Consider the following 10,893-nt stretch of genomic DNA (forward strand, 5'->3'; position numbering starts at 1 on the left):
ATGCTCCAGCCATCTGGGCCTTCGTCTCTGGTTTTTGGTTTGCCATCGTTGAAGCCATGCTATTCGTGTGACCCTTCATCTACGTCGTTGAAGCCGTGACGTCCCTCCAGTTTTTCGTCTTCGTAGCCACTGACGCGCCATCGTATATCTGTTTCCACCCCCATCATCTCCATCGTCTCACCATCTAGTGTGTTCCGTCGTCCTCCTCGAAAAAATGCAAGCCTAATACTTGCTTGCTATTTAACAGTTTGTTTAACAATTTGTCACTAGTGAATGAATTGTTGCATACATGAAATGAGATTCAAATATCAAATACTTGCTTATTATTTGTTTATATGATATATATTATTCTATAAATTATATTTCAAATAAATTTTATTATATACAAAATATCCAATAATATATATTTAAATTTAAGTAATTTGTAAAATTTTAGTTGTGAAAACATAAATTATAATAAAAATATTCTTAAATTAAAAGAGTAATACAAATTATTTTAATTTTTTTTATTTTAATATAAGATGATTGACATTTACATAAATATTTTTGTATTTATTAAAAAAATCTTATCTATCTTATAAAAGAGTTTTTAAAATTTAAATTATTTTTTAAAAAATCAAAATAAAAATTTGAAAAAAAAAACAATAACTCAAAAAACAAAACAAGTTATATTAATTTAAAAAGTGTTTAATTTCAAAAATTGAAAAAACACACACACATATATATATATATATATATATTATATATATAAAAGCGCCTTTTCCATAATTTCAAATAAAAAATTGCACAATAAACTTCATTTTTAGCGCTTTAAACTAAATCAGAGATTGAAAATTAGGGCACGATTTCAAGCTTTTAGCCCTCTCTCAGCTCACTCCCTTTCCCTCTTTCAAGAGTCTCAGTCGTCTCTCATCTTATCTCGGCATTCTCTCACTCACTCCCTTGTGCTTCCAGCCTCAGAGTCTTCTTCATCGCATCAAAGCTCCTCAAAATCTTCTTGTCTGCGTCGAATGATGGATAGAATCTTCTTCTCTGTGTCAAAGATGCTTCTCGGTGCTGCATTGATTCTACGCGCTGCACTGCTCCCCGGTGACCCTCAATGACGACGCCACCAACAGTGGCTGCAAGGTGCGACGGTCAATGCACCGGCGCTGCCCCCTTCTTCTCTGCCACCACCAATCACGCGAAGGTTAGCCCAGCCACCACTAGAAGCCCCTGTGAAGCTCAGTCAGCCACCACCTCTGCTCGACCGCCCCTTCCCCTGTTCTCAAACTCAGGTAAACCAATGTTTTCTTTTTTCATTTTAAAAAAGAAATTAATTAAGATTGATTCTGAACTTCTAATTGATGTTCTAAATTACTGATTATTTGGGTTGAGCTTGGGAACAAAGTTTTGTGTATTGTTTCCATTATTGTTTTGAATTTCAGATAATTGTTTTGATTATTAGTAAATTGATTATTGTTTTAAATTCTGATTACCAGTAAACTGATTATTCCTCTGGTTGTTTGTTCTGAACTTTTTATTATAAGGTGAATTTGTTGTTTTGATTATTGTTATTATAAGGTTTCTCCATTTGTTTTCTCCTTTCTTGTTCTTATTTTAGTTGATGTGATTATTGTTGATTTTTCAGATTATTGTTGTTATAATATTTCTAATTATTGTTCTGTGGTCTGAACTTCTGATTTGTACCTGATTATTGCTGAACAACATTTGATTTCACCTTCTTGTTGTTTGTTTAGTAGAGAGTAATGGGAGGAGGAGAAAAGTGTATTCCTCCACAAATGATCGAGGAGAATAAAGCAATGGATATCGAAGCTAACACTATAATGTGGCTGGCTGATTGCTCCTGCTCCTGCTATTGTTTTTGTTCTTGATTTTAATTTACTTTATCTTCACTGGTATTCTGATTGCTGCTATTCACTTGGTTAGGAAGTTGTGTTGTTCTATTCTGTTTCTTTCTGCTTATGTTTATTGAAAGATACTCTCATCAACTTAAATATATTTGCTAGATATATTTACTATCAAGATAAACAATACTTCTTGCCATTGAAAAAATTCAACCATTCCTTTATTCTGGAATCAGTTAAATTTGCTGATTTGGGACTCAATATTTTAGTTGGATCCAGAGCTAGAGTTTGATTGTGAAGTATACCTTGTAGGATTTCTTCCAAATGCTGGTGTAGTAGTTGGTGTTTCTCGGAAAATGTCATTGTCAGTTGGTTTAGAATTTCCATGTTTTGAGCCCTTTCCTCAAGCATAAACAATATTGCACTGTTTGCTGCGTCATGTTCTTCAAGTATTATAGTTATTCATACTAAGGATTGATAAGTAAGGTGAACTGTATTGCAAACTTAGTTATTCTATGGTTAGTAAATTGAATTGCATACAAAGTTTTTGTTTTCTTTGGTTGGGTGCATGAGATGAAGTTGTTTGCTTTTAGCGCATCTAATCACATATGCTTGCTTAACAAATTGAAACCTTATGAAAAATTTACTTTTACTTTTAAAATATTTCTTATTTTCTTTGTCAAAATCTAAAATGATTTTAGATCTAATTGAATGGTCAATTAGTTATTGTTACTTTGTCATTTGTTCAGTGCAAGTTATGTTTTTTCTATTGCGTGTTTTAAGAGATCGCCACTGGAGTGAACAAGATGCTGCAATTTGAGTACGAGGAGACATAATCAACATTAAATTAGGAGATATCATTCCGGCCGATGCTTGTCTTCTCGAGGGCAATCCTCTAAGTGTTGATCAGTCTGCTTTAATAGGAGAATCTCTTCTAGTGACCAAGAATCCAACTGATGAAATATTTTCTGGATCAACAGTCAAGAAGGGTGAGATAGAAGCAGTTGTGATTGCCACTGGTGTGCATGCCTTCTTTGGTAAAGCGGCTCACTTGGTGGACAGCGCTAACCAAGTTGGACACTTCTAGAAAGTGCTTACAGTAATTGGTAACTTCTGCATTTGCTCAATTGCTCGAAACGTATGATGACTATTGAGGAAATGGCTGGGATGGATCTCCTCTGTAGTGACAAAACTGTAACCTTGACATTGAATAAGCTCAGTGTTGATAGAATCTTGATTGAGGTATTTGCTAAGGGTGTTGAGAAGGAGTATGTTATCCTTCTTGCTGCAAGGGCCTCTATGACGAAAATCAGGTTGCTATAGGTGCTGCAATTGTTGGGATGCTTGCTGATCCAAAGGAGGTAAATATAGTAAAACCACTCTCTTTAGGACAAGAAGGATACAGATAAAATGTTTTGATTTAACTCATAATTTTAATGTTTTGACTGACCAGGCTCAAGCTGGAATCAGGGGGGTCCATTTTCTTCCATTCAATCCTGTAGACAAGAGGATTGCTCTAACTTACATTGATTCTGATGGAAATTGGCCCCGTGTGAGAAAAGGGGCTCCGGAGAAGGTAAAAACCTGTTTCATTGGCACCTTCTTATGATGGTTATAAGGATGACAAATGCTTTTTTTTTTCTCTTTATTTAGATCATAACCCTTTGCAACTGCAAAGAGGATGTCAGGAAGAAGGTTCATGCAGTGATTAATAAGTTTGCTGAGCATGGACTTCGGTATTTAGGTGTTGCAAGACGCATATTGTAATTTAATTTCTAACTGTATAAAGGTTTTAATTTGTTGACCTTCCTTAGATTTAACCTTTAAGGTGGGTAACATGGAGCACAATTCATTAGAAAATGCATCCTCAAACGTCATCATGGCATCAAAAACAACAAAATGGTTCATAAAAATCAGCCATATAGAACTCCGTACCATTTCAGCCCCAACAAAATTGGATGAACGGTAATATATATATACACACACACACACAATGCTGATAACTATTTCTTTTTGTAATTTTCAATTAATTTTCATGTGTGAAACCAAACTGTATGACGAAGAAAAGCATTCATTTTTCTTACATCACCGGTTCTGTTTTATTGTACATAGTTATGTAGATTTTGAAAGTTGCCAAACATCTCCTTAAAGACTGCAATGAACACATTGAATTTTTATGTCCAAACATCATGGTAGATCTAATAATAAAATAGGATAACACCTTCACGGTACTATGCTTCTACTTCCTTTGCTTCATGTCATGTGTATGTCTCCTTGTCAATGTTAAGTCTTATGCATTGATGCCATGCTTTTTATCTGCCATTTCTAATTCATTTTCTTTTGTCTTGTGATGACATGTTTTGTTTTGTTGATGAGAATTATTGAAAATTGGCTGCTTCATTATGCAGGTCCAAATGGTAAGCACATGAACTTCTATATTGGTAAGTAAATCAATACACATTAGGCTAAAAAAACTCATTATGATATACTTCATGTTGAACATGGAATATATTTACTTGCACTATTCCTTGAAAAATGATTCACCTAATGCATAGGCTTATCTTCTTTTCATTTTTTTGCTCATGCCTCCAGGTTTACTAAAATAGATGGTTCTTCTCATATAATAATATTTCTACCTTGCCCAGGATCTCAGCAAATCAACCAACTATGTTTGCAAACATAGATACTAATGTAGATACTTATAGTTTTGAAGAAGCATGTGATTTAATACATTTATCTCACTATCAACTACTAAGCTTTAGGTGTTGTTTATTTGTATTTTTCAGTTTTTTAAAATTTTTAATGTGCAATGAGAAACTTAGATGTATAATGTATAATGAATTTTATAGAAGCAGGATCACATTTGTGTAGCCAGATTAAAACATATTTAAATAAGTGAGTGAATACTTACTTTTACATGATATTGTAATTGAGCTTCTCTCTTTATTAGTTTACTAATTAAGTCGTGTTTTTTAGAGCTATTGAATTGATAGAATAGGCATTTGATCATGCTTAAGGCTTGGTTATTATTAGGTTAAGCTTCAATACCTAATTTCTTTAAACATGGTTTGAATTTTTTTAAACGTGTATAATTTTGATGAACTAATTATATTTGTATGCATTATAATCTTTTAGTTTAATGATTAAAATAAAAAAATAATGAGGTTTGTTTTAGTATACTGACGAAATTGGCATTCTAACTAATATTCTAGAAAAATTAGCGACATATTCGCTGTTGATGATGGTGACAAATTAAAGACTTTATTGCGACTGAAATATTTATGAGATATCTATCGATTTGTTACTAGTTTAAAAGGAATTTGCGATGACATTTTGCGATAGTATTGCAACTAATTGACTACACATTATTCCCTACCAAATTGGTGACTATTTCATGTCTCTACTCTCATTTAGAATAGTTTTGGTTTAGCGACAAAATTCCTACAAATTTGATTAAGAATTTTCAAAGATTAGTTATAGATTTGCTACAAAATGTGATAGATTTGCGATCATATTAGCGAACAATTTGCGACGACTTAGGTACAGAAAAATTCCTCGCTAATTAGCGTCAACTAAGCATTTCATTTTATCTACGAAGTTAGCTTGCATTTAGCGATGAGCCTGCTGCAGTAGAGTTTGTCGCTAATTAGCGACTACCGTTTAGTCTATTTCTTCTATGGAATTAGCTTTTACTTTAGTGATGAATTTACGACTATCTATTCGGTAGCTAAAATTTTTTTCGATGAATTAGCGACTGCTATGTTTGCCTCATTGATCTGCGACTTGTAATTAGCGACAAAAGCATTAGTTGCTAAGTGGTAGCTAATCCGTCACAAATTATATTTTGCGTCAGATTAGCGATGATTTTACGACTCTTTTTGTGGTAGCTAATCGGCCATATTCTTGTAGTGTTTCAACGGATCTCATTCTTTCCTTCAAGTGATGGAATTCAAAATTTTATTAAGGATAGTTAATGCAAACCTTGGAACAATGAGAGAGAAATTGTTATTGATTTGATGGTTGCCTTAATGAGGCACGCTACCTAAAGCAAAGGAAAGTAAAAGCAAATCATTTTTTTTAATTTGTCAAGATCACTTAAGTATTTTTCTTTTCCTCTCTCTCATTTCTTTCTTCTCTTTTCGGTCATTACACAGCAAACCATGAAAGCTAAAGCTAGCCACCGAAGAGAAGAAGATGCATGCTACAAGACCATCACAATGATGGTAAGAAAAAGAAAACATAAAGTATGATGTGGCTAAGATTCTCATTCACTTATGGTAAGATTTGGTGAAGAGATCTTGGCTTCTCCACACCAAAAATGGTTGAAGAAGATTTCGGTCAGAGAAGAAGATCCTTTGAGGGATGGCTTGTCTCTGATTCTGCTCAACCACCACAGAAGGTAGCTACAGTGGCTACGTGATGGAAGAGGCAGAGATTGGAGCAGATGAAGCTGTCATCATCAAGCATGCATCAAAAGCTAGGAATTTATCTTGGAGAGCAAGGCAGGATGGAAGGTTCGGATTGATGATTGTTGGTGACCAAAGAAGGACTAGAGGTAATTGCATGTTGGGTTTTGGATGGGTTATATCTTCTCTCTCTCTGACTGAACCGGTTCTGTTTGAAGAAGAAGAAGATTGGCTTGGTTTGTTTGGTTTCAACCTTGGAGGCTTCTCCCTATAAGTAAGGGTGAACAGTCAGGGTTTGATTCAAGGAGTGAGAGTGTAAAGCACAGAGTTCTCAGAGCTACCTAAGCTAACAGAATTTCTTCTCCTTCAATATTTTTATTTTGTAATTTTTCTGTTTAATTTTGTCTGTCTTGAGTCTCATGGAAAAAGGCAAACAGTGAGGTTTGCATGGAAAAGCTATAGAGCAGAAAAAAGCAGAGAGTGCAAAATTAAAAGAAAAAGCCATAGATGTCCTTAGAGTTCCTTTGTACATCTGTGTTGTGTTTCATGATTCTGTGGGAATTTCCTTGTAAGTTGGGTTAGCACTTTAAAGTTGAAAGTTTGGTAGTGACCAAGTCAAGTTCAGGATTAGGTTTAGAATTCTGGACTTGTCCCAGATAGGAAGGGTAGTTCCTAGGGAGAATTGGTGTCTGTAATAAACGATGATCATAGTGAAATTCCATCATCTTTGTGATGGAGACTGGATGTAGGCTGCACTGCACTTAGCAGCTGAACCAGGATATATCTGGGTATAATTTTCTCTCTCTTCTACTCCATTTCTGTTTCTGCTGCACAGGAGATAAAACTAAAAATATCTCGTGCTGATCGACGAGACAAAAAGAAAAGTCTCGTGGCTGTATACGAGACAAAAGAAAAAGTCTCGTGGCTAGTTACGAGACAAAAAGGCAAAAAGTCTTCAGAAAGTGTTTCAAAGAACAGCAAGTGTTATCAAGTGAAAAAGGGACTAAGATTCAACCCCTCCTTCTCTTAGCCACTGAAAACCATCAAAAAACACATACAATTTATTTTTGGATCCAAATAAACCTCAATTAGACTAAGAAATAAACCGAAATTATTTAAAAAATAAAAAATTTAAAATTTGGTCAACACTTAGCAGCATCAAGTAAACCTCAATTAATTCACAAATGAACCGAAATTATTAGTTCAATTTCGAACAAATAGTTAAAAAGACTCGATCATCAACAAAACACATCGAATTCATGTCTGGATCCAAATGAACCTCAATTAAAAGGAGGAAAAGAAAAAATGACGCAACAACAACAGCAATAAAAGAATGATGATTGAGAGAAAACACGCGACGAAGAAGAAGGAACGCGAAGAAGAAGAATGAGGAAGATGAAAAAGAAGAAAGAAGAATGCGAAAAAGAAGAAAGAATGTGAAGACGAAAACGAATAAGCGTTATTGAAATGCGCATGTGTATACACTGGTGTAATGAAAGTGGTTTTTGTTGAGTTTTGAACTCCTTAATTGGACTTGGAAATAAAAATGTTTAAATATATAGTTGGACTCTTAAAAAATTCACTCTCTACTTATATTTTTAACTATTTGTTAATGCACCTAAAAAAAATTCCTTAGTACAAAAATTACTGAAATTCACGTGCAAAGCAACTAGCAACATGAATCACTATTGTACAATCCATAATCTAATAAGACAAACGAAGTCTTTCTTGAGTTTCATTTACATATAGCAAGGCAATCTTAAATTATTTAGGACTTCAATGTGATAGATTCCCCAAACTTATATAAGTTTATAATTATAACATTAAAGAAACAATTGGATGGGATCCAAGACCTATATAAATAATAGGGTTACAGCTACCTAGGGTCAATAGGTTCATAGGATTCAAGCAACAAAAAAACAAATAGTTGCCAAAAATGACTTCCCCTAATTTCTTTGAGATCCAAGACTGGAACACATCATCTTCACCAAATTTTTGCTTCCAAACATTTTCCAACAACAATGTTGATGATTCTCCTTCTTTTGATATCATCGACTTCTCTATGCATTCACAACAAGTCCCAAAAATAGGTAACAACAACAAATACAAGGAGAAAAATGTGAAGAACAAGAAGCATGAAGAAGAATATGAAGATGTTCATCATGGTGAAAAAGGAAGGTACATAGGTGTAAGAAAAAGACCATGGGGAAAATTCGCAGCCGAAATTCGAGACACAACAAGGAATGGAACAAGGGTTTGGCTTGGAACCTTTGATTGTGCTGAAGATGCTGCTTTGGCTTATGATGAAGCTGCATTTGCCATGAGAGGTTACAATGCTGTTCTCAATTTTCCAGTCCAAAAGGTCAAAGATTCCTTGCAAGGAATTGAGTATAGTTGTGGCAACAAAAACAACAAAGGGTATTCACCAGCACTTGCACTCAAAGAGAGAAACTACATGAGAAGAAAATTGTCATCATCAAAGGAAAATGATACTACTCAACATGCAAAGTGTAAAGGGAAAAGTGAAGAATCATCATCATCATCATCATCAAGTAGTAGTGTGATGGTGTTAGAGGACTTGGGAGTTGAATATCTTGAGCAACTCCTAAGTATTTCGGATAATAATAATAATAATCAAGGTGAAAGTCCTAGTTATTACTTCAAATAAATCTTGTTTAATTTCACTTAGATTTAATTTCTTTTCTTCTTCTTTGTTTGATAGTTGTTCTTTATGGACATTCTAATAGGGCATGTTTTAGTTTTATTTCTCTTTTCTCTAATAATCTTGGTAATCTCTTATTCATTATTTTCTCTTTTGTGTTTCTGTAATTGTGTGTTTGTGAGTTGAGAGATCTTTAAAAAAAATCACCTTTTTTTTTTTTCCTTTAGAAGAGATGATATTCTTCTGTTTGATCAACTAATTATCATGGAAGACAATGCTGCCAATAAAATTCAATTTTGATTCTCACTACTGTAGTAATGTTTATACAATCATTTAATTAGTTCAAATTTTAGTTACTTTTTTCAATATCAAAAATTATGATGGGTACGGTACTATAGGCTATATCATAGCTCAACACAAAAGGGGAATAATTAGTTACATTTTCTTCTTAGTTAGAAATTCCATAAATTAGTGCAAACTAGGGTTTGCATCTAACATTTAGATTGATAAAGATTTGATACATTTTGAAATTTGTTTTACATATCTCATTCTCCTGTTGGTAATAAACGGTCAAAAGAAAATGGGGATTTTACAATCACAATAACCCGAAAAGTGTTCAAGGATAATAAAAGTAGTTGACAAAATTTAACAAAATATATATATAGGTGATGACAATGAACGCAAGGAGCATTATTATTACAAATTACTGTAAGCAGTGTCAGTAACAAATTAAACAACTAAAAGTCCTTAAGCTGGGTTTACAAGACTTTGAGTTTGAGAATAATAATAATAATAATAATTTGAGGATGGCTAAGATTATAATCTTGGTTAAAAGTCTAAAAATGTTTGTAATTTATGTTTTGTGCAGAAAAATAAAATATTTAAAATAAGTCTAATTATAACATCTAACTAATTCACTTCTCAAGTTCATATTCAATGAGACCAATACTCCAATCAAAGATTCATTTTTTTTTTCTGATTACAACCCACGTGATTAATCTCTAAGCTAAGTTAAGGAAGAAAGAGAACTTTTACAAATAAAAAAGGGTGTTTAAAATAGGGTTTAAGCATTCAAGAAAAAGTAAATCACAATCTTAAAATTGAAAAGAAAAAAGAAGGAAAAAGTCAAGATTTGGAACTAACAAAACAAAATCAAATCTGATTTAATTCAGAGACAAATCAAAAAAGCCAAATTTTTATATTTGTGTTTCTATTCTAATTTGTTGAAGATGCTTTTTTTGTGCATGCATCATTCGAGTAAGATGAAGAAAATGAAAGTTGTGTATCACTGCTACAAATCAAAAGTTAAAAATAAAATTTGGAACCAAAAATTGGATAAATGACTCAAATACTTGAAGCCAAACAAAAAAGAAAGAAAGAGAAGTAGTAAGGTAAGGATGCATGCCAACTCTAATCATTGCTGTTGTCTCATCTCTCCTACATCTCTAATATGAAATTTTGAAAAAGAAGAACAAGTTAAAGGTGTCCAACCAAGTTCAAATTGTGAAAGCTTTACTCTTTTTTAAAAAGGATAAACAGCTAGAAATTAAAGCAAGGAGAGTAAGTATACTGTTTGAGACTTCATAGCTTTCCAACTTAACTTCTCCTTCATAATTTTATATTGAATTTTTATTCTTCAGTTTTTATCTTTCTTTGTTTTTTATCAATGGAAAAAGGCATTATGTGAGGTATTAGAAAAAGTCACTGAGAGAAAAGAGAAAAAGAATAATCTTGAAAAGAAGCGAGAAAATTATATCAAACTCTTTTGTATTTATTTCTACTTTGTATTCATGATCTTGAGTGGATTCCCTTACTAAGTTGGGTGAGCACTTAATGGTTGAAAGTTTAGAAAGTGAACCTAGCCAAATCAAGAATGGATAGAAATTTGGTTTATCCCAGATAGGATTGGGTAGAATCTTAGAGAATTGGTGATTGTAATTTTTATGAAAGATAGTAAAAATTCTACCACAGTTATGGT

The 10,893-nt window shown here is 33.1% G+C and overlaps 2 pseudogenes; both read left to right on the forward strand.

Annotated features, from left to right (window-relative positions):
- Positions 1 to 1,099: 1,099 nt before the first annotated feature.
- On the forward strand, positions 1,100 to 3,614 carry LOC107628227 (plasma membrane ATPase-like; annotated as a pseudogene).
- Positions 3,615 to 8,189: 4,575 nt separating this feature from the next.
- On the forward strand, positions 8,190 to 8,921 carry LOC110267501 (ethylene-response factor C3 pseudogene; annotated as a pseudogene).
- The last annotated feature ends 1,972 nt before the right edge of the window (positions 8,922 to 10,893 follow it).

The sequence above is a fragment of the Arachis ipaensis genome, chromosome B2 (genome assembly GCF_059453495.1).
Source record: "Arachis ipaensis isolate K30076 ecotype BB chromosome B2, ASM5945349v1, whole genome shotgun sequence".
Classification (NCBI taxonomy): Eukaryota; Viridiplantae; Streptophyta; class Magnoliopsida; order Fabales; family Fabaceae; genus Arachis; species Arachis ipaensis.